The sequence below is a fragment of the Anabrus simplex genome, chromosome 1, assembly GCF_040414725.1.
Source record: "Anabrus simplex isolate iqAnaSimp1 chromosome 1, ASM4041472v1, whole genome shotgun sequence".
In the NCBI taxonomy this organism is placed as follows: domain Eukaryota; kingdom Metazoa; phylum Arthropoda; class Insecta; order Orthoptera; family Tettigoniidae; genus Anabrus; species Anabrus simplex.
The window spans coordinates 794599108-794624841 of NC_090265.1; positions in this window are offsets into that span (position 1 = coordinate 794599108).

Below are 25734 nucleotides of genomic sequence, written 5' to 3' on the forward strand. Positions count from 1 at the left end.
TTCGACTGAACTATAAACAATTGGATGAAGATTAGTTTGTTCATCTCCATGACTATATTCACACTTGGCTGAATTATTTTTAACGATTATTTCAGATGAGGTATTGAACTGTATGGAGAGCCACTGGAACGGTTCTTCTCACATTCTCAACTATTTTGCAAAGAATATAATTACAAATTAAAAATAATTCTTTCAAATTTCTCTGTGTGTGTTGCTCTGGCACTTGGATGCTAGTCTGTTGGCCGTGAAAATGTGCTTTGGGATCCTCGTTTCTTTGTGTGCGCCATCTCCTTCGAAGGAATCAGTTACTCGCCTCAGAGGCGAACTTGCGAATGTGTGTCTTCATTCACTGTGTGGGTAGGTTTGCCTGACATACGGTTTCTTTACGGAACAATACAACATTTTTCTTGTGTGCTCTCGTACGTTATAAGATGTGTAAATATTCCTTGTTTTTTGTTGTATCAGTTAATGTTGAGAATTAATTTTGTAAATTGTCCGCCTCTGTGGTGTAGTGGTTTGTGTGATTAGCTGCCACCGCCGGAATCCTGCGTTCTGCCACGAAATTTGAAAAGTGCTATGAGGGCTGAAACGGGGTCCACTCAGCCTCGGGAGGTCAACTGAGTAGAGGGGGATTCGATTCCCACTTCATCCATCCTCGAAGTGATTTTCCGTTTTTCTCACTTCTCCTCCAGAAAATACTGGGATGGTACCTTACTTAAGACCACGGCCGCTTCCTTCCCTCTTCCTTGTCTATCTCTTCCAAACTTCCCATTCCCCCGCAAGGCCCCTGTTCAACATAGCAGCTGAAGCCGCCTGGGTGAGGTAGTGGTCCTCCTTCCCAGCTGTATCCCCGACTCAGAGTCTTACGCTCCAGGACACTGCCCTTGAGGCGATAGAGATGGGATCCCTCGCTGAGTCCGAGGGAAATGCCAACTCCGGAGGGTAAAAGGATTAAAAAAGAAAGAAATGTTGTAAATTGATTTAGTAATTACATTTAGCCTAGTTTGTTTATGTTAATACATTCTTATAACGGCTTAGTTTCTTCGTTGCTATAAGTCCATGATCGTTAAGGCGTGAAGTCTATGAGTGGTCTGACGGTTGTGTATTGATTGTGTATTGATTGCGGACACAAAATATTTGGGAAGAGTGCCAGCTCGTTCCAGGATTTTTCTTTCCACCCCTCTTCCACCCGTCTTACCAATCCCGTTCTGCTTTAGTCGTCATAACCGAGCGAGGTGGACGTGCGGTTAGGGTCGCGCAGCTGTGAGCTTCCATTCGGGAAACCCCACTCTCGGCAGCCCTGAAGATGGTTTTCTGTGGTTTCCCACTTTCACACCAGGCAAATGCTGGGTCTGTACCTTAATTAAGGCCACGGCCGCTTCCTTCCCACTCGTAGTCCTTTCATGTCCCAGACCTGCCTGTGTCGGAGCGACATAAACCAACTTGTACAATAAGTAAGGATTTTGGACGTAACGTCATTTGCCCTCAGAATGTAATAAGCATAAGTGTCGTTCGCTCAAAAACGTATGTCGTAAATAAGTGTGAATTATTAGCAGTACGTATTTAAAATTATGACAAATCTTATAGAAGAGAAATAATTATAAGCCTAAATTAATACGTAAATAATTAGTAGTAAAAACGACAAACTTCTAAAAAGTGCAAACAGTTATTTTGAGAAAATAAACTAATTATGGGACTAGGTCTTCATTATTTTAAAGGATAAAAACAGTTAACCGTGAGAGTTCATGGCATCCGTGGGTCTTCCGAACCCCTGCCCTTAACTTCATGTGCTTAGCCACACGGTAGGCCCGCCTTCGAAAATAAGCGAGGTGCCCTAAAAACAAAACAGAAAGGCCATCCAGCCCCGGTTGGCTCTAACAATGAACATTTACGCACTTGCACTAGTTATAAAAGTACAATGTAGGTGCTTCATTTCACGAAGGCTCATCTGTAGGAAATACTGCAGTTTCTGCTGTCAAGTCACATCGAGACTATTAATGGGATGTCCGCAATCGCGATGCCACGGGTCTGACACCGTGGTTAGCCGATTCGAGTTCCGTTGGTCGAAACAAATTTCACCATCAGAATGTTGGCCGGCAGGGTAGAGAAGGTGGTATACAATGGTCACTAGACTGCGTGCCAATTCCAAACCTCTCCGCAGTGCTCATATGACGCTGTTGACGTGAAGCCCTGGGCAAACCCCTTGGTGCTTACCCTCTCCCATCTTAGTATCATATATCATGTCATGTATATGATTTAATTAACTCCTCTATAGAGGTTAACGTCAGGAAGGGCATCCGGTCGTAAAAACTCTCTACGAACATTCATCTTACTTCCCGACCCCGTAGAGAAACGGGACAATGGTTGGACATACAATTTACTTGGTTGTCATAATGGATGGCGGTTTTCCTTGGAACACTACCAAAGTGATTATTTCTATCAACGAAGAGCTCGAACTGACTAACTAGAGTGTTAGGCCATATAAACTTGATATGCTGCTAAGCTACAAAGTTTCCACGTCTACTTTGTCTTAGATCTGTCTTTTAGGCTAACGACCCCTATAGTTTTCAATACGTTGACTGATAAACCTTGTCACTTTAAGGAGATAATCTATAGTTTTAAGTAGATTTTATATGTTATTCCTGTGTCAAGAACCCTGATAAAGATAACCATGTTTCAGCAGGTTTCAAAATTAAACGTTAGAAGTTTCCATCGCGTATCCTACCTTTATATCTGAATACTTTTACGACGCATGAAAGGGTCAACGCTACGGGTCTGAGATTTAAATAATAGTAACTCTCCTGACTGTAATATTTCTGCATCTTCTTCAGTTTTCTAGATCATCTTAGCGGTTATGAAGTAGATTTTTTTTAAATCAGTAAACAGTTACTACCTGAACTATACCTATAATCAGTTCTTTGTACAAGTCAGGTGAAAACTAGAGTAGTAGTTCCTACATATTGAACTCAATAGCTGCAGCGCTATTCTTAGCTATAATAGCAAACAATACAATTATCTTCCTTACATCGCTTTGTTATCTTGTTAGTAGACGAATAAGTTTGTGTGGCGTTTATAAAAGTAGGAAAGATCACAATATGAAGATAAAGTTGGAATTCATGAGGACAAACTGGGGCAAATATTCATTTATAGGAAGGGGAGTTAGGAATTGGAATAACTTACCAAGGGAAATGTTCAATACGTTTCCAATTTCTTTTAAAATCATTTAAGAAAAGGCTAGGAAAACAACAGATTGGGAATCTGCCACCTGGGCGACTGCCCTAAATGCAGATCAGTATTGATTGATTGATTGATTGATTGATTGATTGATTGATTGATTGATTGATTGATTGATTGATTGATTGATTGAAACTCATAAAATAGTCTGAGTCTACTCATATTTTACCTCAAAAAATTCAAGCAAGTCTGCACCACAAGTAATTAGAGGTACTTTTCTGCACTGTACCCGAGAAGTTACACTGATAAGATCCATCAAGCAACAGTCTTAGCCGTCATAAATTAACCTACTACGTATTTCAGTTGATGGCTGAGTGAACCTCAGAGCCATATGTTTATCTGACTTACTGAAAGAGAATCGAACCCACATCCTTTCATGTAACCGAACAGAATCACTCTTAAACTTTCTTCAGATTCCCAACAATTTGTGGAGTCACTAAGAACTACCTCCATTCACATTAGGCCAGGATTTTAATTAAAAAAGCGGCTTCCCTCCTGATAAAAATCCCCACTACCACTAAGAATTGAATCCTGTATCTTCGGATTAAGAGACAGAGACTTGAAGCCTGTCCTAGGTAAACGAGGTATGTCTTGCTTTGAAATAATAATTCTGAATGCTATCGATACGCTGTCACCTCTAGACTTGCGAAACTGTATGTGAGCAGTTTGTTGAGGCTGGCACCTGGTAGCGATCTTGCAGTGTAAGCAAACAAGTTCTATTCTCCAGATACTAACTGAAGCGAATTTCCCGTTACGTTACACCCACAAAAACTTAGGCGGGTCTGAACCTGATGTAATTGCAGTTCCCTGCTCCGCTATATGTAAGAAATTACACAGAAAAAGGTCTCTCAATAAGCCGTCTTAGTCAGTCTCATAAATTAATCTAGTACTCATTTCTGTTGAAGGTTGAGTAAACCTCAGAGCTATCTCTTTGACTTCCTAATAGATAATCGAACTTACAACTTTCGTAGATCTAACAGAAGTGCTGTTAAACTTTATAATCAATTCAGATTTAAAATAAATGTCTTCTTTCCGATAAAAATCCCCGCCACTATAAATAATCGAAGCCTGAATCTTCGAGTTAAGAGACAGTGACTTGAATCCCGTCCTAGGTAAGCTATGTATGTCTTGCTTTGAGAATAATAATTCTAAATGATAACGGTGTGGAAATGACATACATCAGCTGTTACCGCCAGATTCGCGAGGTTGAAGTCAGCGAACTGTTGAAGCTAGCGTGTAGTAGCGAGTATCGCAATTACCTTGCAAAGTACGCAACTCTTCACAGATTCTGCTCTCCTAATACTAAGCGCATTAGTAATCTACCTCCAAACGTTCAAGCGGGCCAACTCTCTCGAGATAAATGTTCTCCCCCTCCCGAATATGAGACGTAACAAGCAACGAGCTAGAACAGGGGTTAACAAACGGCGGCCCGCGGGCCGCATGTGCCCGCGAAGCCATGTTGTGCGACTCACAAGGACTTATAATGTGAAGAGAATTTACAAAAAAGTATTTCATAGCTCGTTGAAGAATTTATTAATTTTTATACCCTTTATGTACCCAAGTCAGAAATTATTATTTTGTAATATTATTTTCTGTTTTTAAGTATTCGCCTGGGCTGAATAGATTATTTTTATTTAAAAATTAAAATCCACACTTCGGCGGAGAGTGAGCCCTCACAAATACCAGTGCTGGATCTCAACCATTATAAAAATGGCTATGTGATACATACCAGTTCTCCATGTCAACCTCACTGTTGACATTTTATGCAACGTACCATGCAGTGAGAGCCTCCGTGGCTCAGACGGCAGCGCGTCGGCCTCTCACCGCTGGATACCGTGGTTCAAATCCCGGTGACTCCGTGTGAGATTTGTGCTGGACAAAGCGGAGGCGGGACAGGTTTTTCTCCGGGTACTCCGGTTTTTCCTGTCATCTTTCATTCCAGCAACACTCTCCATTATCATTTCATAGCATTTATCACTCATTAATAAATCACCTTGGGAGTGGCGACCCCATTGTAATAATAGCCTATATATGTTTCACTTATTACATCCCTGACCCGGTCAATGACTGGAAAATAGGTTGTAGGTTTTCATTTTCACCATGCAGTGAGTACCAAGAAATACTTTAATTTCCATTTATATAAGAAGCGGTTTCAATTCTTCCTTCTCATCTCATTGGTAGTACCGGCTGGTACACAGCGCTGCACACTCGAAGAAATTTTCATGGAAGTACTTCTGGGAGTACATTGCTGGGATTCTAGGCTCGTATAACTGTACATCATTGTTCCATTCAACTATCCCCACTAAATTGTCTTTCTTTGTTTTGATTGGACTACATAATTAATTTCCGTTTGTCTTTAGGTTTTATTAAACTTTTCTCATTTGTCAAATAATTCAAATGAACTGACATTGTTGGGTGCTCTTCTTCCAAATTCAATTGCCCTGGGTATAATTGTGTTTATGTTCAATTTCACTCTTTTATGCAATTGTAAAGTCGTGTTTTAAGCAATTAAAGTAATTAAACCTTCATTTCAATTGAACTATGCTTATTATTTTATACTGGTAGGTACTTGTGTTCTATTTGCGGAATTTTACGAGCATTGGCCCATTGTTAAAGTGCGGCCCACGATCATACCTAAGGTTTCCAATGCGGCCCAAGGAGCCCTTATTGATTGGAAACCCCTGAGTTAGAGTGGCTATAACAGCTGGATTAGCGCTCCAGGCGGAGGCAAGCAACACTACGGCCGCCATGATATAAATGTACCGGCTAGCGACAAGAGCTGTCTGAGTAATCTCGTGTGCGGCTCATCGTTGATACAGATTATTTATAGTTTGACCTTATTTATTGAAGCGCGAATATGCCTGCATTCTGCTCCGCACAAATGCAGCAAAACAGTGTGTCTTATTTCAGGTAAGTTAATTTCTTTTCTGTTATAGGAAGGCTATGCTGGAAGATATATTTAATTTTCGCCATTGTAAACCACAAATTCTCGTCACCAGGTTTCCACTAAAATACAAATAGCTGATTAGGCAGTGAGTGAATAACATAGAGACAAGTGATATCCCAGGCAGTAAAGTACTCTCTGTTCAGAACATTTTGAAGAGCACTGTATGTATGTGTCCAACCCTTGTTCCGTTTCTCTACGCGATCGGGTGTTTAGTTAATGACAGGAGACGTTAGCTGCCCAAGAGAATACCGACAATTGAGAATTGATCTTCTCATCCATACGTAACAGGGGAGGAAACAAATAATCGCAATGCAGAACAATCTAGATCAGCATACAGGAAGTGTTTAGGCTACTGAGGCAGACTGACACATCGACCACTGCAAATTGTAAACCGTCAGGAGGTGATGTGCTTCTCTTACTACGGTTCCTTTTCAACTGATCATGATCATTGTGGTACAGATTACGAGTCACTCATCAGTATTCTGAAAATGTTGTTGAGTACACAGGAAGAAATTTCAGCCGTGAGTTGGGAAATATGCCACGACTGTCTGGAGTTTATGTTTGCTCAGCATTCCGAAGAGAAGAAAGAATTTATTGACTAGAAAAATGTAAACCATAGTCTCTTTATCCACTTCATGTTGTGAAATTATGTTAAGTGTTCAGAAAAAATACATTCACTGTAGCGAAGATGTAACCAAAACCTTATGTTAAAGTTCCAAACTGAAGTCCTCTCATCCGTTGCAGGACAGTTGTTTTACAGTAACGATAATTTATTTACTGCTATCGATCTCGGTGAGGAATCCCATTACGCCAGCCTGAACAAACGTGTCTTAAAGCAGTATTTTACTATTATTTGATTGCATCACAGATGCAGAGCTATTACTCAAGAACTGAAAGGAGAAACCATAAGGAAGCTGCTTCATAAAATTAATAATTTTAATGGGACAATGAATCGGAGATAGAAAATTACGTATCCGCTCATGTGAATGAGAGAACTGTTTCGAATCGAGAAATATTACTATTAATAGATCAATACAGAGTTCATTTTTATTGTAAACTAGCAGTTAGCCGCGGCTTCGCTCGCGTGGATTTAGCAAAGTAATAAAAATAATCGTTCATTGGTACTGCGCCCTGGTGGGGGTGTGATAGGCGTCATTCAATTGTAATTAATTATTGAGGAATATATATTTCAGTTTCAGAAGCAAGAATATCTTACTTTACATATTGTAAGTGCAGGCCAGGCCGAGATGCTATTGTGCAACCTGCCACAGACTGTCGTCTCCACTAAGATTAAGAAATACAATGGCCAGCAAAATTAGAATTCTCAGAAATTGTGACGAGGGGGAAGAGACAGGCAAGAGTTATTTCCAAGTTAGTGGAAGGTTTCAGGCCCGCGGGCGAAATTATAGTGCGACACACTGGATGAGGCCGTGTGCAGAATTCTTAGAAGATGACGCCAGAGAATCTCCAAGGCACTAGCGAAAGCTGAACGCAAGGTTGGCACTTAAAGAAAAAAAAATATGAAACTTCTCTGTCCCGCGCTAGCTTGGACCAATCGTAAAATTCGCAGGCCAGGAAGCAGGCACGACAACTTCGTATTGTAAAAAGTACTAGCAACATTAACTCCACGGATTAAATTTATAGAAGGAAGTGAGTTAAAAATTCGGGATAAGGTGAATTTTAGAAGCCTGACCATATAATAAAAGTTATTAAAAGTTATTAACTGAGGGAGATTGATTGGCGTAATTCTGAGAATGCATGAATGCTATCCGTTGATTGGCTGCAGGCAAGAGACGCTACAATACGGCGCGAAATCCCAGGCCGGGTACAAGAGCTAAATTCGCAATTATATCAATTACCAGCGAACGATATTAGTTGAGAATTGGCATAGAGCCTTTGAAAACATAATTACATCTTTTTTTTTTTGCTAGGGGCTTTACGTCGCACCGACACAGATAGGTCTTATGGCGACGAAATTACATCATTGGATCCCATATTTAAGCCACTGGCAGAGCCGCAAATAGTCGTATGAGGATATCGGAGCTGCGCGTCGTAAGATGACCTCTCGTGAACTCGGAGGAGAGGGGAGACGAATATAAATATAGGGTCGTGGAGAAGGACTTACTTACCTCTGATAATGTGTTCGAGCTGTTACCACGCCAGGGGTGCGTAACTTACTTGTGAATATTTTCCGTGCTGTTACTACGCCAGGAAGCATGTGTGTATTTACTCGTGGAGTAGTGTTCGAAGTGTTAGAATGTTACGTAACACAGTGATTCGTGACGTATAGTAGTTCATATTACAGTCTTGAATAGTCTACTAGCAAGAAGAGTTCCATTATTTACCGAACTCATTAAATTAAAACCTACGGGTAGGAGTGTGAGATTCTACAAAAAGAAATTAGGAAGTACGTGACGTGAGAACGATCACGGGCGTTCGACGTATTTCACCCAGTAAACAGTCAATCATCAACTAATACCTGGTCAGCTGCGCGAACACGTGACGGGAAATCGAGTGCACGCCCGGGCCGTTGTAAAGGGGGTTCCGAGGTATCCCATATTCCTAGTGTCCGGGAAAGGAGCGAAGAATGTATATTTACATTAAGTGGGCTAGATAAAAGGCCAGAAATGTAAAGTTTCAGTTCAATATTAGTGTGTGTAAAAGTGTTAAAATGTTAAAATTTAAAAAACTTGATATTTAACCCGTAGAGAGCCAGACAACGATATATCGTTGTTTCGTATATACGCGTAAAGTGCCAACCACGATATATCGTTGTTTGGATAGCGCGCAATTCTATACGAGTTTGTACAACTTGGGCCGTCAGATTGCAACATTTTTATGTATCTAGTCCATAGAGAATTGACCCCAGGGGCTCAGAACTTTGGAGCGTGGGTTGGCGACCACGGGGCCCTTAGCTGAGTCCTGGCATTGCTTCCACTTACTTGTGTCAGGCTTCTCACTTTTATCTATCCTATCCGACCTCTCTTGGTCAACTCTTGTTCTTTTCCGACCACGACGCTATTAGGTTCGCGATGGCTAGGGAGTCATTCATTTTCACGCCCTTGATGGCCCTTGCTTTCCTTTGGCCGATATCTTTTTTTTTAAGAGTCGGACCCCTTACATATTTTCCCTCTGATTAGTGTTATATAGAGGATGGTTGCCTAGTTGTACTTCCTCTTAAAACAATAATCACCACCACCACCACCATAGAGAATTGTCATTAGATTTTAACTACGTCGCTAGATAGTGCATAAATTCATTCGTTATCATGCATTGAGTTTCTAATGTCCGTGGTCATCTACGACGTATGATCTCCATGCCGCGTGAGTAAAATGGCGACTAGTGGGAGAAGTTATTTTTGTTAACGATGACGAACTGACTGTATTTCTTAATGATTTTTAGTAAAGAAGGGGATGATGAAGACCCAGTTAAGGAATTCACTCCTCCAAGAAGTGAGGGACGGGAAAGTGTTATTTGGAGTAATAGCGGGGAGTTTTCTGTAAACACTCAACCACGTGCTTATTGTCCGAGTGTAAACATTGAAAGTGGTAATGACCGTCTGAGTGACAGTACTGATTATGACGGCTGTAACAGCAAAAATTTCATGTTTTCCGTGAAATTCAATTAGGTCAAGATGCAAAATACCAATCCTCACATGATTATTATGATACTCCTGGCCCGAGACACCCCCCTTCGTCAGACGCAAACCTATAGCGTATTTTTAGTTTATTTTTCACGGCTCAGTCATGGAACCTCATAACTACAGAGACAAACAGATATGAGAAATCATGTCTTGTCACCACATGCCAGAGCACAGCAGTGGCGCCCTAATACATTGATTGAAATGAAGGTTTTCATTGCTGTTTTGTTGGAAATGGGTATAGCTAGAAGGCCGAGCGTATTTTCTTATTGGGTAAAAAACTCCCGTTATATTCCATGGTTGGAAATATGTTCTCAAGAAACAGATTCCAATTGATCTTGAGATTCATTCATCTTGTGAACAATGATAATCTATCACCATCTGGTCACCCTGACTACAACCCATGTGTCAGGTTCGATCCCATTGTTGGCCATGCCAATTGTATATTACGATACCACTGTTGGAAATATGTTCTCAAGAAACAGATTCCAATTGATCTTGAGATTCTTTCATCTTGTGAACAATGATAATCTATCACCATCTGGTCACCCTGACTACAACCCATGTGTCAGGTTCGATCCCATTGTTGGCCATGCCAATTGTATATTACGATACCACTGTACATAACTCTTAAAATACTCAAGATAAAAATGTGAAATTTTACATGTTTATTCATCTGAAACAGGACATTGCAAAGAAGTCATCAATATATATCGTTGAGTTAAATTTTCTGTTTTTTCTGTTTTGTTTCTGAATTTTAAATTTTGGTGTTTGAAAATTGTTTGGAAAATATTTTTTCAAAATACCTAAGGGCATTTTAGTATTTTAATTTAGTTCAGCAGTAAGAGTGTATTCTTGTTAACATTCAATACAAATTTCAAGTCATAGTTATAACATTTGTGAACTATTTAGTCCAGAGAGTGAGAACCTGTAAAATTCTCTAAATCTGTCTAGCACTCTTGACATACTGTGAGCATCCGGGCCTGGCACTAAGAGAGTTAATATGTGTAAATCTGAAAGGTGCATTGGATTACCTCTTCAAGCTGGCATGAATACCAGTAAGATGCAATGCTAAACATGGGTGAGGGTATGCTCCTCGTCCGGTTTAGCAAACTACAAGCTGAGATTAGTACCCCTTAATATATATTTGTAGATTGCTATCGTTAGCGGGAGGAAATCATATTCTTTCATTATGGTAACTGGATTGTGAAACGAACCGTTTCCGGCTCGCATAAATTCAGAGATAGATAGACAAAGGGACAAATTAATATGTACATAATTAGATCAAATTTGATTATTTAATAGAGTAGAGTAGGGTTGATTTGTTTATTCAAGTGCTTGAATTGTTTGAAATTATATGGAGCACGGGTCACGTAAAGATAAGATTAATATTCATTTTAGAAGTGCTCAACTGTGGTTTTCAGTTATCGGAAACTTTGTAGATATTAAGGCATGTTGTAAGATTTTCCGGAAGTAGAGGGTTGCCAAGTGACTTTAATGGTTGTGGGACGGAATGAATTCCATTGAATTGTCTGTAAATATCGATGATTATTTGTGCCGCGAAGTTTCGCCAGTGGACAGAAATAATAATAATCAGTAGAAGTGTCGAAGTAATCAGTTAATATGGGTAATGTGTAAATGCGTGTTTAACAATAATGCTCTGCGAATAAAGGCACGGGTCTAATTTGATAGAACGATTGCAAATTAAGGTAATTAAAATGTGGAGATAACATGTGGGGTAAATATTTTAATTCAGGCAGTAAATCGATTTTAACACTAATGGTTGATTTAACATTTTTGGACACCATAATAATCATAAATAATTTTGTAGAAACGATAGAGGCACTTGTATAAGATAGTCACGCTATGTTGGAAGCCCAGAATGATTTGAGCCAAAGTTGAGGTCGGAAGTCGTGTGGGACAGAAATCCGGCACGAGATGAAAGTGAATTGTACTGATGTTGATGAAGAAATAGATGGATCCTAAGGCCGACATTGAGGTCGTATGCCGAGACCGGTGTTATGAGTGGCAGAATAGAGTCCACGCACCGAGGGTTAATTAATTAAATGTTTTGAAGAGTCCCAGTGGAATAAATGGGCTTCACAAGGAAAAGGAAGGAATGATTTAGCACTTGCAGAGATTGGAGGTATTTGTCCAACTGCGAAGTGTTATGGGATTTGAGATTTGTCTTAGGAGGACATGGTCTCCATGAATTAAGGACAGTACGGAAATACGGTTGCGGGTTCGAATACCGTTATTTTGTCCCAATCGATATGAAATCGGATCTTGGTGGTTCATATTTGGGAGTTAACATATGTGACTAAGTTCTAAAGATTGAAATTAAAATATAAATTTTCAAAATAATAATAATAATAATAATAATAATAATATTCCAAGTAAATCATGTCTTAATTGATTAAGTGCCAAACTAGACCGGAATTGTAAAAGGGGTTATGCTTTAAACCTAATAATAGTGGACTGCCGTGTAACAAGCGAAATTAATTTATTATAAAAATAATAATAATTTGAAGAGGCAGAAGAATAAGAATTTATTTTTATATTTATGAACATAATAATGATGGTGGGAGTTGAAATGAAAATATTGAAATTTTCAAACTACTATAAGAATAATAATAATATTTGAAGAATCAGAAGAAGAAGAAGAAGAAGAAGAAGAAGAACCTACTTTTTTATTTCAGATGATAATAATAAGAGTGAGAAGTTGAAATATTAGAGCGAGGATGATTACGGGTTACGATAATCATGATCTCCACTATTAATAATAATACGGTAATTAAATTTTTAAATATTATTATTTCGGATGATGGTGATGAATGATACTAGGGAAGTCAGCTGGCGAAATAACGTAATAATGTCAAGTTGTTGTAAATAATAAGTTAAGTTTGTTATTTGTAAAGTGATGGCAAATCCCTACATCTGGACCATTAGGTTTCCTTCAGTTAACGATTAGCATATCTTGGTTAGGAACCCGGGGAGAGGTTTGTAGTATCCCGGGTTGGTCTCATCTCAATAAAAGTGGAGACGATGACATGATTCATGTGATCGTGCCCACTTGGCCAACAGGTAATTGGTCCATGACCATCAATGTTCATTGTGTTAAAAAGGGTCGAACTGACACCTTCAGAAATCAACGGTTCCACCACCCAAATGGATGGGTGGTCAAACGTGTAAAAAAAAAAAATTATGTAAATTTTCAGGAATGATTTGCCAAATAACCGGCAAATTAAGGGTCAACGAATTTTGTTGTGTGTAAATTTTTTTAACTTAAATAAAATGCTCCTTTAGCATTTGCAAGGAAACAGCTCCAGGTTCTTGTTCTTGTAGCATAGTAAACCCTTGGTGACCGTTTAAAATATCCGTCCCCATTCCTAGGACGGAGCCTTCGTATTTCCCCCTTTGATCTGATTTAATGTATTTTGTGTGTTTTTATGATGAGCCTTAAAGTTAATGATTAGAGTGTCCCGTTCAACCCTGTAGTACTAATTGGATGGCGCCCACACATTTAATTGGAGATCTTATACCTTCATAATTTTTTTTATTGTTTATTAGTTGCGATAGATTCGGACCGTAACACCCCCTGAGATAAATGATGGTTGGAACTCCGGCTTTGAGCGGGTACAGTACTGTGCTAATATTATTAGCTGAAAATCCCTACTAAAGTATAGACATTCACCGACAAACTGATTTTCATTCACCCCGGAAACTCTTTGTAAACCACGTTTGTGTTTTTGCCTTTTGGGGCTAAGATGACCATGCAACATAGAACGGTACATATGAGAAACAGTCTTCACTCAAATCGAAAAAAAAAAAAATTGTTTATTTTTAAAGTAGATTCCAAATATCTATCTCCAAGTCGTAACATTTTCAGTTTTTGAGATAGGCTATACGAATCCCTATAAACGGAATGTAACCCCTTTATCAGTCCTTCCAATTTTCCAAAACAAAATTAAATACATGTTCCTTTACTTTTAAAGGAGATTCGAAATACTAATTTTCGCGTCTGTAACATCATCAGATTATGAGATATAACCATCCTCATTAAAATTTATTCACTTCTTTTTTCACTTCTTTTCATCCCCCGTTAAGTGCCTTTTCCGAAAACAAAAAGTACGTGTTCCTGTATTTTTAAAGGACTTACCAAATACTAAGTTTCATGTCTGTAAATTGTTAAGTTTTTGACATATAAAGTAGATATACCGGTACTCATTTTCAAAATTCACCTTTTTCATTTTCAACCCCTTAGTGGATTTTCCGGAAAAAGTACGTGTTTCGTTATTTTTAAAGGAGATTCATAATACAGTACCAAATTTCACGTCTGTAACATCTTAAGTTTTGAGATATGGGTTAACTTGCTATTGGCTTTACGTCGCACCGACACAGATAGGTCTTACGGCGACGATGGGAAAGGAGAGGGCTAGGAGTGGGAAGGAAGCGGCTGTGGCCTTCCAGCATTTGCCTGGTGTGAAAATGGGAAACCACGGGAAACCATCCTCAGGGCTGCCGACAGTGGGGTTCGAACCCACTATCTCTCGAATACTGGATACTGGCCGCACTTAAGCGACTGCAGCTATCGAGCTCGGCAGAGATATAAGTATCCTCATAAAATGAATTCAACTTCTTTTTCCCTTTTTTCCACCCCTCCCCCTTTCAGTGGACTTTCCGAAAAATACTGTAGATTTGCTCATTGTAAAAATTCACCCCTTTTTTGTTCCCTTTAAGTGGATTTTCCGAAAAAAATTATCTATGTCTCTTTACTTTTACAGGAGATTCCATGTACCAGTTATCAGGTCTGCAACATGTTAAGTGTCTGAGATATATTGTAGACCTAGATATATTTTTTATAAAATTCCACCCCATTTGTCACTCCCGTTCACCTCCTATTCATTTGATTTTTAAAAACAAAAAATACGTGTCTATTTTTAAAGGACATTCCAAATTCCAATTTTCATATCTGTAACATCTTCAGTTTTTGAGATGTAAGTATCCTCATAAAAGGTATTCAACCAACTTTCCCCCCTTTTTCAACCCCTCAGTGGGATTTTGCGAAAAGAAAAAAAACACGTATTTTCTTATTTTTAAGGGAGATTCCAAATACCAAGTTTTACATCTGTAAACGTGTAAGTTTTTGAGATATAGATATCCGCATTTAAAAATTTCGTCCCCTTTTTCACTCCCTTAGCAACAAAATGATACGTGTTTCTTTATTTTTAAAGGAGATTCTAAATACCAGTTTTTACATCAGTAAACTTTTAAAGTTTTGAGATATAGCTACACTAATTTTAAAATAATTCAAAAATTCACCCCGATCGTCACTCCCGTTCACCCCCTATTCATCGGATTATCCAAAAACACAAAAATATGTGTTTCTTTATTTTCAAAGGAGATTCCAAATACCAATTTTCATGTCTGTAACATCTTAAGTTTTTGAGATATAAGTATCCTCATAAAAGGTGTTCAACCAATTTCCCCCCTTTTTCACCCCCCTTAATGGGAGTTTGCGAAAACAAAAAATACGTGTTTCTTTATTTTTAAGGGGATTCCAAATACCAAATTTCATGTCTTTAAACTGTTCAGTTTTCGAGATATAGATACAGTCATTTCAAAAATTCACCCCCTTTTAACCCCCTTAGCGACGGAATATCCGAAAATCCCCCCTTAACGAGCACCTACATTGTAATATGAATGTGTTCCCAAAATTTCATTCCTTTATGTCCAGTAGTTTTGGCTCGATGATGATGAATCCGTCAGTCAGGACATATTCACCTAACATGTTACACAGAAATAACTTCTAAACTATTAAAGATATCAGCATTCTGTTTTCATATTCGTAAATGGTACGCAGCGTCTTGTAAAATAACGTGCTACTTAGTCTCATGGGGTGATTAACACCCGAGATATTGATACTAACTCCGTATTTATAAATAGAATGGCACACATTTATACAGCTGATTTAAAAGTTTATATGCGTACAAGTTCAAATATGTAAGTATTTTCAAAATAGGACAATTACTTTTTGAGATATAAGTAAGAACAGCATGTGCTGTTTTGCATGCCGTATTAGACGGCGTGAAGTCGGGCAAGGACATATTGAGGCGCAAGCAGTTTTCTGGGAGTGCGTTCACCCACAGAATAGATACCAGGCATGTAAGCACCTCGTACACATGTGATGGGTTTGCAAAGTGTGTATGACAGACGAACACATGACAGGACAGAAAGGGTTGATGTGTTTAAAAGGAATAAGATAAGTACTTTGCCTTGAAAGGAACATAACGAAAGCTATAATTGTCACTGGTTTTAGTGTATAGTTCATACTACTCTATGAGTTGAGAAATAAACATAACACAAAACACCGGAAGACCTCCTTCTAGAAAAGCAAATGGTCAGAACTGATCGTGGTGAGATGGCAGCAACACTATTATTTATGTTTTATTTTACACGCATTAATCTCCGCAGAGCTCCAGCGCGACTGTAGTAGCGTGCATTCGGGAGAGCGTAGGTTCGAGTCCTGCCTCGCCCAACCTGAAAGTGATTTTTATGGTGTCCCATCTTCAACACCAGGCAAATACCGGATAGGTACCTTTGTGATAGGCCACGGCCCACTTCCTTTCCAAATCCTTCCCATTCCCATCCGTGAGAAAAAACGCTAAACTGAGCGCAACCTAATACATGTCAAAACAAAACAATACAACTTTAATCTCCCTTCCCCGTTGTGTGTTCGCCAGTCATACAATAACGTTGCACACCCAGGGTATGTTACGGTACATCACATTATGTTTACAGTATATGCCTGGTATCCGTTCTGTGGCTGGAATCAAGGCCAGGAAGCAGTTTGCGCCTCAATATGTCCTTGCCCGACTTCACGCCGTCTGATGCGGCAGCAAAACCGCGCATGCTATTCTTATTTATATCTCAAAAAGTAATTGTCCAATTTTGAAAGTACTTACATATTTGAACTTGTACGCAGTTGATTTTTTAGGCCAGCTGTATGAATTCTTGCCATTCTATTTAAAAATATGGAGTTAGTGTCAGTATCTCGGTTATTAATTATCCCATGAGACTAAGTAGCACGTTATTTTACAAGGCCCTGAGTACCATTTACGAATATGAAAACAGAATGCTGATATATTTAATGGTTTATAAGTTATTTCTGTGTAACATGTTAGGTGAATAACCCTGTATATAGATAGGTAATGTATAATGCAAAATGATACGTAATTTCCTAATGAAAAAGTATGAATAATTTTTCCTATGTCCTATGATTTATTTAAAAGAAAACAAAGTTGAACACTTCACTTCAAATGTCGATCATATGATGTAGTGAATTTTAACAGAAATATACGTAAGCGAGGTAAAATATACATTCTAACACTGCATCAGAAAAGAAGAGAAAAGCGTGAATGATGATTCGAACTTTAATTTGTTGCTGATGTTGTAAATACTGTGTTAAAAGAAGACTGTAAATTAATAAAACATTACTTAAGTTCGATATTTGTTTAAAATTCAGTCCTACTGCCCGAGCAATATTGCAACATTTAAAGTTTAATGAGGTGAGTTCTGTAGAAAATCAGCCTACTTCTCCCCAAACCATGGGAAATTATTACTTTTTAACTACCGGTAACGTTGTCGAAGTCAAAAGTTTTCAATGTTCTCTTCTGCTCATTGGTCAGTACACGAACTATTTTAGTCACTGTTCATTGGTTAGTACACCGACTGTTTTATAGCCAATGGTAACTTCTTCTGAGTGCAATATACTGTATACGTACAGCATAGAAACATGTAATATTTGTTTCGGACAAGCGGATTGTGCGCTACATCACAGAAAAAATTATAATCTGATAGGATTCACAACCACTCACTAAATGTCTAAGTTCACTTAATACATGGAACCTCCCCTTAATAAACAGGAAAATGGACTACATTTTAAAAATACATTAAAAAATCCAATAAGATGATTATGTCCATCTCCGTATATCACATTTTAGCATTATTTTTCAGACTTTTCGTTCAAGTATTTTTTCTTATTATTTTGCTTACATTGAAAAAAGGGTGTAAACATCTTCGTACATAACAGTTATCATTGTTAGCTGCCTTCCTCGGTGGCCAGGGTTCGAATCCCAGCACTGCCATAAATGTAAGAATGGCAGGAGGGCTGGTACTCTAAGATGCTAATTAGTTTATTAATAATATCACCTATTCAATCATTAAAATTTTAACAATTAGGAATTTATCATTATTACCATAAGAATGTGAGACATGTTTCGCCTTTCATAGAAGACATCATCAGTCATTCTACCTCCTCAAGGTTAAATCAAGTATCTGATTTATATTTAAATTATTATTACTAAGAATTAATATTAACGTATTTACAGTAGGAGCAAGGCATATAACAGCGTCCATCAGCTACTAGACAGCTGTGCGTGACGTGGGAGGGTAAAACTGAAGCATTGTTTTACACCAAGGTACGAGTACCTGGGTGTCACCTTAGACCAGACCTTAACATACAAGAAACACTGTGTTAACTCTGGACAGACAGTCTCAGCCCGAAATAACATCCTCCGTAAACTTGGCTAAAGCAAATGGGGAGCCCATCCAACTTTGTTAAGAACCTCAGCTCTTGCTCTGATTTTCTCTGCAGCTGAGTATGCATGTCCTGTCTGGTTCAGGTCAGCCCATACGAAGCGGGTGTATGCAGCCCTTAATGAAACATGTAGAATAGTAACTGGGTGTCTGAAACCTACTCCCACTGACAAACTCTACTGCTTGGCTGGTATTTCTCCTCCAGACATTCGGCCAGAAGTATTTGCAAGGCAAGAGGTCGAAGGTGGATCTCACAAAACAACCACCCGTTATTTGGACATCGACTTCCACCCAGAAGACTGAAGTCCAGGAAAAGTTTCCTCATTGTCTCCAAGGCTCTGGATAAACCAACAAGAACAGCACGTTGTGATATGTGGCGAGCAAAACTGGAGCATCTTTCTGATTGGATGGTGCCTCCTGAATCTCCACCCCCTGGTTATTATTTGGAATGGACAGCCTGGAAGGCACTGAATCGTTTGAGGAGTGGAGTAGGTAAATCCAAGGATAACCTAAAAAAATGGGGTTATTTGAAAGATCAGTCAGACTTCTGCGATTGTGGGGAGAAACAAACTACCCAACACCTGTATGACTGTCAGTCCTGCCCTGTTCCTTGTACACTTCAAGACTTGATTCAAGCCACTGAAGAGGGAATTTCTGTTGCCCATTTCTGGCCAGACATTGTGAGAAACATGTTTTGTGACATAAAATGTACTTTGTTTTGTTTGTATATAATACCTTATTTATATTTTAAGGTTTTTCTACACTCTGACACGAAATAAATAAATAAGCAGAGGACCGCCTTGAAATTCTGACACTACACCATTTGAAATGTTAGGAAATGTAATTACAAAGATTTATATTGACATATTTACATGGGAGCAGTCTAAGGAAAAAGATACAAGTAATCGGCACCAATGCGTAAAACAACAATATCAGCCGTTGGTTGCTGATCATTAGTTGTGACAAAGGTACAATACAACTTATCAGCCGTTGGCTGTTGATTACTAGTTGTGTAAGGCACATAACGGCGTCCACCAGCAGTGGTCCGACATGAAACTTTGATACGATAACCACGTGGTGAATGTAAATTTAGAATCGGCAACTAGGCTTCAAGCAAGACCGACTGCAATCCTCAGACAGTAATATTAAAAAAACATGGCGGCCGAAGTAGCCGGATTGCTGGTATTGGCTAACACGAAAATATCACGTAGGCCTACATCTATATATATAAAATAAGAGTTTTGTTTGTACATTTAATTTAAAAAGGGTGGTATTTCTGTATCAGTCGTGTCCATAGTAAAAAGAAAATGCACTTTTTAATTTTCCGTAATGTCTGTCTGTCTGTCTGTCTGTCTGTCTGTCTGTCTGTCTGTCTGTCTGTCTGTCTGTCTGTCTGTCTGTCTGTCTGTCTGTCTGTCTGTCTGTCTGTATGTACACGCATCACGAGAAAACGGCCGCAGAGAATTTAATGAAAATCGGTATGCAAAGTCGGGGAATAAGCATCTACAATCTAGGCTATAAAAATTTATTCAGGTTGAGTGAAATGGTAGTTTAGGGGAAGGCCTAAAATTTAATTCTCAGATATTTATGTTATTAGTGGTCATATCTTAATGAAACTCGGGAGGCAAAGTCGGAGAATAGGTCGCTAAAATATAGGCTATAAATAATTGTATTCACGCCGAGAAAAATGGTAGTTTATGGGAAAGCCTACAATTTAATTCTCAAATATTTATGCTATTAGTACTCCTATCTTAATGAAAAAAGGTATTCAAAGTTGTGGAATAAGTCGCTATATTCTAGGCCATATATAATTTTATTCACACTGAGTGAAATGGTAGTTTAGGGGAAGGCCTTAAATTTAATTCTCAAATATTTATGTTATTAGTGGTCCTATCGATAAATACTACATAACTAAAGTTATATAATATTACATTTCCGATCATTTATGTCTTATACATTGTTACCATACCGGCCATGATCACAAAGATATTCATGAATTTGTATTTTTGTTGCTAAGTCCGTATCAGCGGCGAGTCACGAGAAAATGGGTGAACAGAATTTAATGAAAACCTGTGAGCAAAGTCGAAGAGTAAGGAACTACAGTCTACGCTACAAATAATTTTATAAGACACCATAATATCACAGAGACGAAAGAAAACTTAATGTGAAGGCCTACAATATAGAAAGCTCATCAAATTGATCAAGAATAACATTACATTGACCATTGTTTGTTGTGATGTACCTTGCGTCTTCTGTTGCCACTCATCTCTGATAGATAGGATTACTGCTGCGTACAGAGTGAAAATGAAAACCTACAACCTGTTCTCCAGTCTTTGACCGGGTCAGGGATGGGATGAATGAAGCATATATAGGCTATTAGTACAATGGGGTCACCACTCCCAAAGTGATTTATGAATGACTGATAAATGTTATGAAATGATAATGGAGACTGTAGCTGGAATTAAAGATGACAGGGAAAACCGGAGTACCCGGAGAAAAACCTGACCCGCCTCTGCTTTGTCCAGCACAAATCTCACATGGAGTAACCGGGATTTGAACCACGGTAGCCAGCGGTGAGAGGCCGACGCGCTGCCGTCTGAGCCACGGAGGCTTCCTGCGTACAGAGTATTTTTTTTAAATTTGCTTTACGTCACACCGACACAGATAGGTCTTATGGCGACGGTGGGATAGGAAAGGGCTAGGAGTGTGAAGGAAACAGCCTTGGCCTTAATTAAGATTCAGCCCCAGCATTTTCCTGACGTGAAAATGGGAAACCACGGAATACCGTATTCAGGGCTGCCGACACTGGGGTTCGGATCCATTATCTCCCGGATGCAAGCTCACAGCTGCGACCCCCTAACCACACGGCCAACTCGCCCGGTCGTATCCAGTGTAACAGCCTGCCTGAATATTGACGGGAAGTAGCTGGGGAGTTTGATAACTTTCTTCTTTGGCATGCCATTCCTCTGGTTCATACATTTTCTGATAACACTGGTACGTAATACACCGGTTCATCATAGCAAATACTGTATTCGATCATAGCATTCGAGCTACTCAATCCCTACTCTGAGGCACTGATTGGAATGAACAGTGTGTGTATTTAACGGAATAATGGCAGAGGAATATTCACGGCTAACTGCGAGCTGGTCATTCCACCTCTGGAACTTTGAACTGTTAGATCGGCATCGTAGTACTGTTCGTTAAAAGTGAGAAAATGTGTGGTACTTCATTTGATCGAGTATTTTATATGATAACATTGCTTTTAATCGCTACATCCCACTGGCGCTTTTGTAATGACCTACGGTATGTTGACTTCAGTTAGGGAAACCACAGTCAGTCTTTCTGAGAATCCCGTAGCGAAGCACGGGTACATCAGCTAGTATTATATAAGTTAAACGGCGGTAATTTAATACGATAGATGTAACATCGCAGGGAAAATCACTTTTACACGTATGAAAACGCTTCGCCAACAAGTACGTACCACATATAATCAACTAGAATCACATATATTCTACTAGAAAAGAGACCAACAAGCTGATTATTTAGATATTTCAATTCGTCAAATAACGTTTTCTCTTAGATTTCACTTCGCTGGATAGATGAAAATACAAGATAAAACTGTTAAAATGATATTTCTAACATTATTTTGAATGTTTAAAAATAAATTAAGGTGCGAAATTCCTGGATTTATTCGCTCTCATGAGAACTGTGAAACATAACTTGTTGCCTTGGATTTGAAGTGGTAAACAATTTCTTAAATTCACCACCCAATGAATGGGAAGTACACCCGAAATAATAATGTTATTGGCTTTACGTCCCACTAACTACATTTTTACGGGTTTCGGAAACGTCGAAATGCCGAAATTTAGTCCTGCAGTAGTTCCTTTACGTGCCAGTAAATCTACCGACACGAGGCTGACGTATTTGAGAACCTTCGACGAGCTTCAGTTCGCCGCAGTCTGCTTGAGAACAGATAGCCACAGCATGAATCGGAAGGTGTTGGTAGTGTAAAACCTTACGTTACAAGCCCAGCTAATCCCTTTACAAAAAATAAGTCACTATTTCTTCTGTGTAACAGTATACAGATTGCTCCATCTGTCACACTCATAAGTTTTGTTATACTCCAAGATCCAGCCAAACATTTCCGCAGGCAAAGCACAGATTATTGTAAAATACACTTGCATCTAGATCACTAAACACTTTGAAGCACATAGACACTGACGGAATGACACAATATCAATTATATTCTATCTAAGTTAATATTTTTCGAGGAACACGAATAGTTTGGAAGTAGGGAACTGGCTTCCCTAACCTCAGACTTATTCTCAAAATGATGCATGCACACTACGATTTTGCTATGGACTTCAAAATAATCACGATGTATATTCCTAATCGATTTCTCTTCTAATGTTCTATTCCGTAGGAAACTTAAGAACAGTTGTATGAGAGGCATTGCCATAGTTAGACTAAAAACTGGTCCACCTAGTGCACTCATGTTCTTTAATGGGTAAACACACGATCAAAACAAGCACATTCTCACATTACTGCATATAATTACAGATCCTTTGTATCCACTGACTCATATAAATACACTCGCACACTTATAATCTAAAAAGAAACTAACGTTTATCGTCAACTTTCATAAAATTACGCCAACTACTGTACATACGATAACAACAAACCAAAACAAACCCATATTTCCAACAATTCCGGCTACTCGATTCGCCATCTTTGAACGATCGAGAGTAGCATTAAGGTCTGAGGTTTGGAGTCGGTCTTGCTTCAAGATAACACTCTGCCGATATAAGTCGATATGAATGGCAGCTTGGGATTGGTTGGATGTCTAAGTTTCAGCGCATAACCACCAGACAGAACCAAAATTGGTCAAAACGTCAATTTAGAAGTAAAGGGTGCAGAGGAGGAAAAGTAATTACTAAGATTTATATTAACATATTTACATGGGAGCAGTCTAAGGAAATAGAATACAAATACAAATGTCCGGCACCAATGCGTATAACTACATTTCTGCCGATGTCTGATGATCACCAGTTGTGACAAGGTAACTGCACAGTGTCTAGCAGCAGTGGTCTGATTTAAGAATTCAAATATTACATTGTTTGGAATGCTAGGAAAAACGTTCCAGCACTTTGAGAGATAACAAATGAGCAGTGGCGGCCGGTCAATACGTGCTACCGGGCTCCAGCACGTAACTTGGAAGTGTAAGGAATGAATTATATATTCTGGTGCCTTTTCTTTGTTTTGAGGACGGTATGAATTTGTGTTTTGTGAAAATCAGGGCAAGATCTGTCGAACACCTAGCGCCGTTCTCCCGGGGAACCTGGCTCGTGCTCATGAGAAATGAGCTCGGGCGTGTAGCCTGAAGGAAGCAATACGCAGGCGCAGCCAAGTTTGAAACACTCCCCGTAGCCGGTGGAGTATACCATCAACCGGGATAAACATTCTATGATCCCGTCTATAGTTACTTTTTCTCCCGCAAGGGGGTAGAAATGCTCGATGCCTCTTGCTACCGTGATGTTGAACGTGATAAGCGATTCTGCCACCAGAGAGTAGCATCGTCTGGACTCAAAAGGTAAAGCGTAACTGGAGGCAATCTATCGCAAACATAATGTTGTTATTAAGGTAACCAACCAATGCTTATTAAAATATCCATCTTCCTTTTGTGTCAAAAATAAGGAATTCGTACGGGAGTCAAAGAATCTTGGACTGACCCTAAATGTTATCCCGCATTAGAATGTAATTTATACTGGTAATAGAAGAGGTCTCAATGATTCTGTTGGCAGCACTTTCAGTTGCTTTGTGCGGTGTTTGATCTCGCGGTTATATTGTTGGTGCGTGTTTTTCTATCACTGTCTTAGTGCTCAAGTTCATACGGAGATTTATCCAATTATTTATCCACTACAGTGTATATCAAGTGAAATTAAATTAGTGTTCTTAGTGAGGATTTATATTTCCATCATCCTATTTGGGAAGTGAGTATACGGCATGAATAGTGTGGACAGTTTCATGAAAGAACCATTTTCTAGGAGAACATTAGAAGAAAAAGTGAACATAAAAATTATAGGTCGTCCCACTCTAGTCTTAAATTTAACTCAGAAGGCTTCGAGAGGGCAAAATCTCAGTTATATCAGGCATTTCAACTGTAAAGTTTACGACAATAACAGTTGGATATGTGGCTGTGATATAAGAAATGCTTTCTTTTGTTTTCCTTGCGTCTTATTTGGAAATAATGATATCTGGAGTACGAAAGGTGTGAAGGATCTGAGGCATTTAAACGAGTATATGAAGAAGCATTCGTCGAACAGAAAACACATCAATAATGTAGTGGACCTAAGTGCTCTAGGAAATGTGAATATTGCAACACAACTTAGTAGGGCATATCACGACAATTTGCAGAGACATAATGCAGAAATAGAGAAGAATATGTATATTCTGTCTAAAATCATTGATTGTATAAAATTTTGTGGGGCATTCGAACTAGCTAGAGGTCTCAATGATTCTGTTGGCAGCACTTTCAGTTGCTTTGTGCGGTGTTTGATCTCGCGGTTATATTGTTGGTGCGTGTTTTTCTATCACTGTCTTAATGCTAAAGTTCATACGGAGATTTATCCAATTATTGTTACCGTGGTTTGGTGGATTAGCAGAGGTGAAAGAAGGTGCGGGGGTGAACAGGTCTCAAAAATACGAAATTAAAGTTAGGATAAAATTTAACAAGGTTATATTTTCTTTGCAAAATCAAGAAATTACAAGAAGGGCAGGTACAGAGTAGCAAAGTAAAAAAACGTGAATGTACAATGACAGTGTTACAGGATTTGGGCTCCAAGAGCCAGACACATAATTCTTGAGCAATGAGCCCAACTTTACTTATATTCAAGGTTCAACAAAGGGGCAGAAAACAACGATCATGCCTAGGAGCACTTGCTCCTATTTACACGGTAAAGCCTCCTCGAGGCATACAGCAACTCAATTTTCAAGAAAGAGCAACTCGCTCTCAAAATGTAAGCCTATCAAAGGCCACACCAAACTCCACATTCAAGTTGTCCTCCAAGGACATGAAAACAGGGGTACAAATACCCAACCTACTGAGGCCTATTAAGTAAAGAAACAGGTCAATTACATGGCTTCTAAAATACCAACTTGAGAGGAGGCGTTCTTGCACTCCTAATACACTTTATATAAAACCTACTTGGCACTAGGCCGTTACTGCAAGGGCTAATCCCATACTAGAGAGGTGACTTATAGAAGAAGACAATTTACATTACATTAAGGAAGAAACGGTTGAGAAAATAAGTTCACC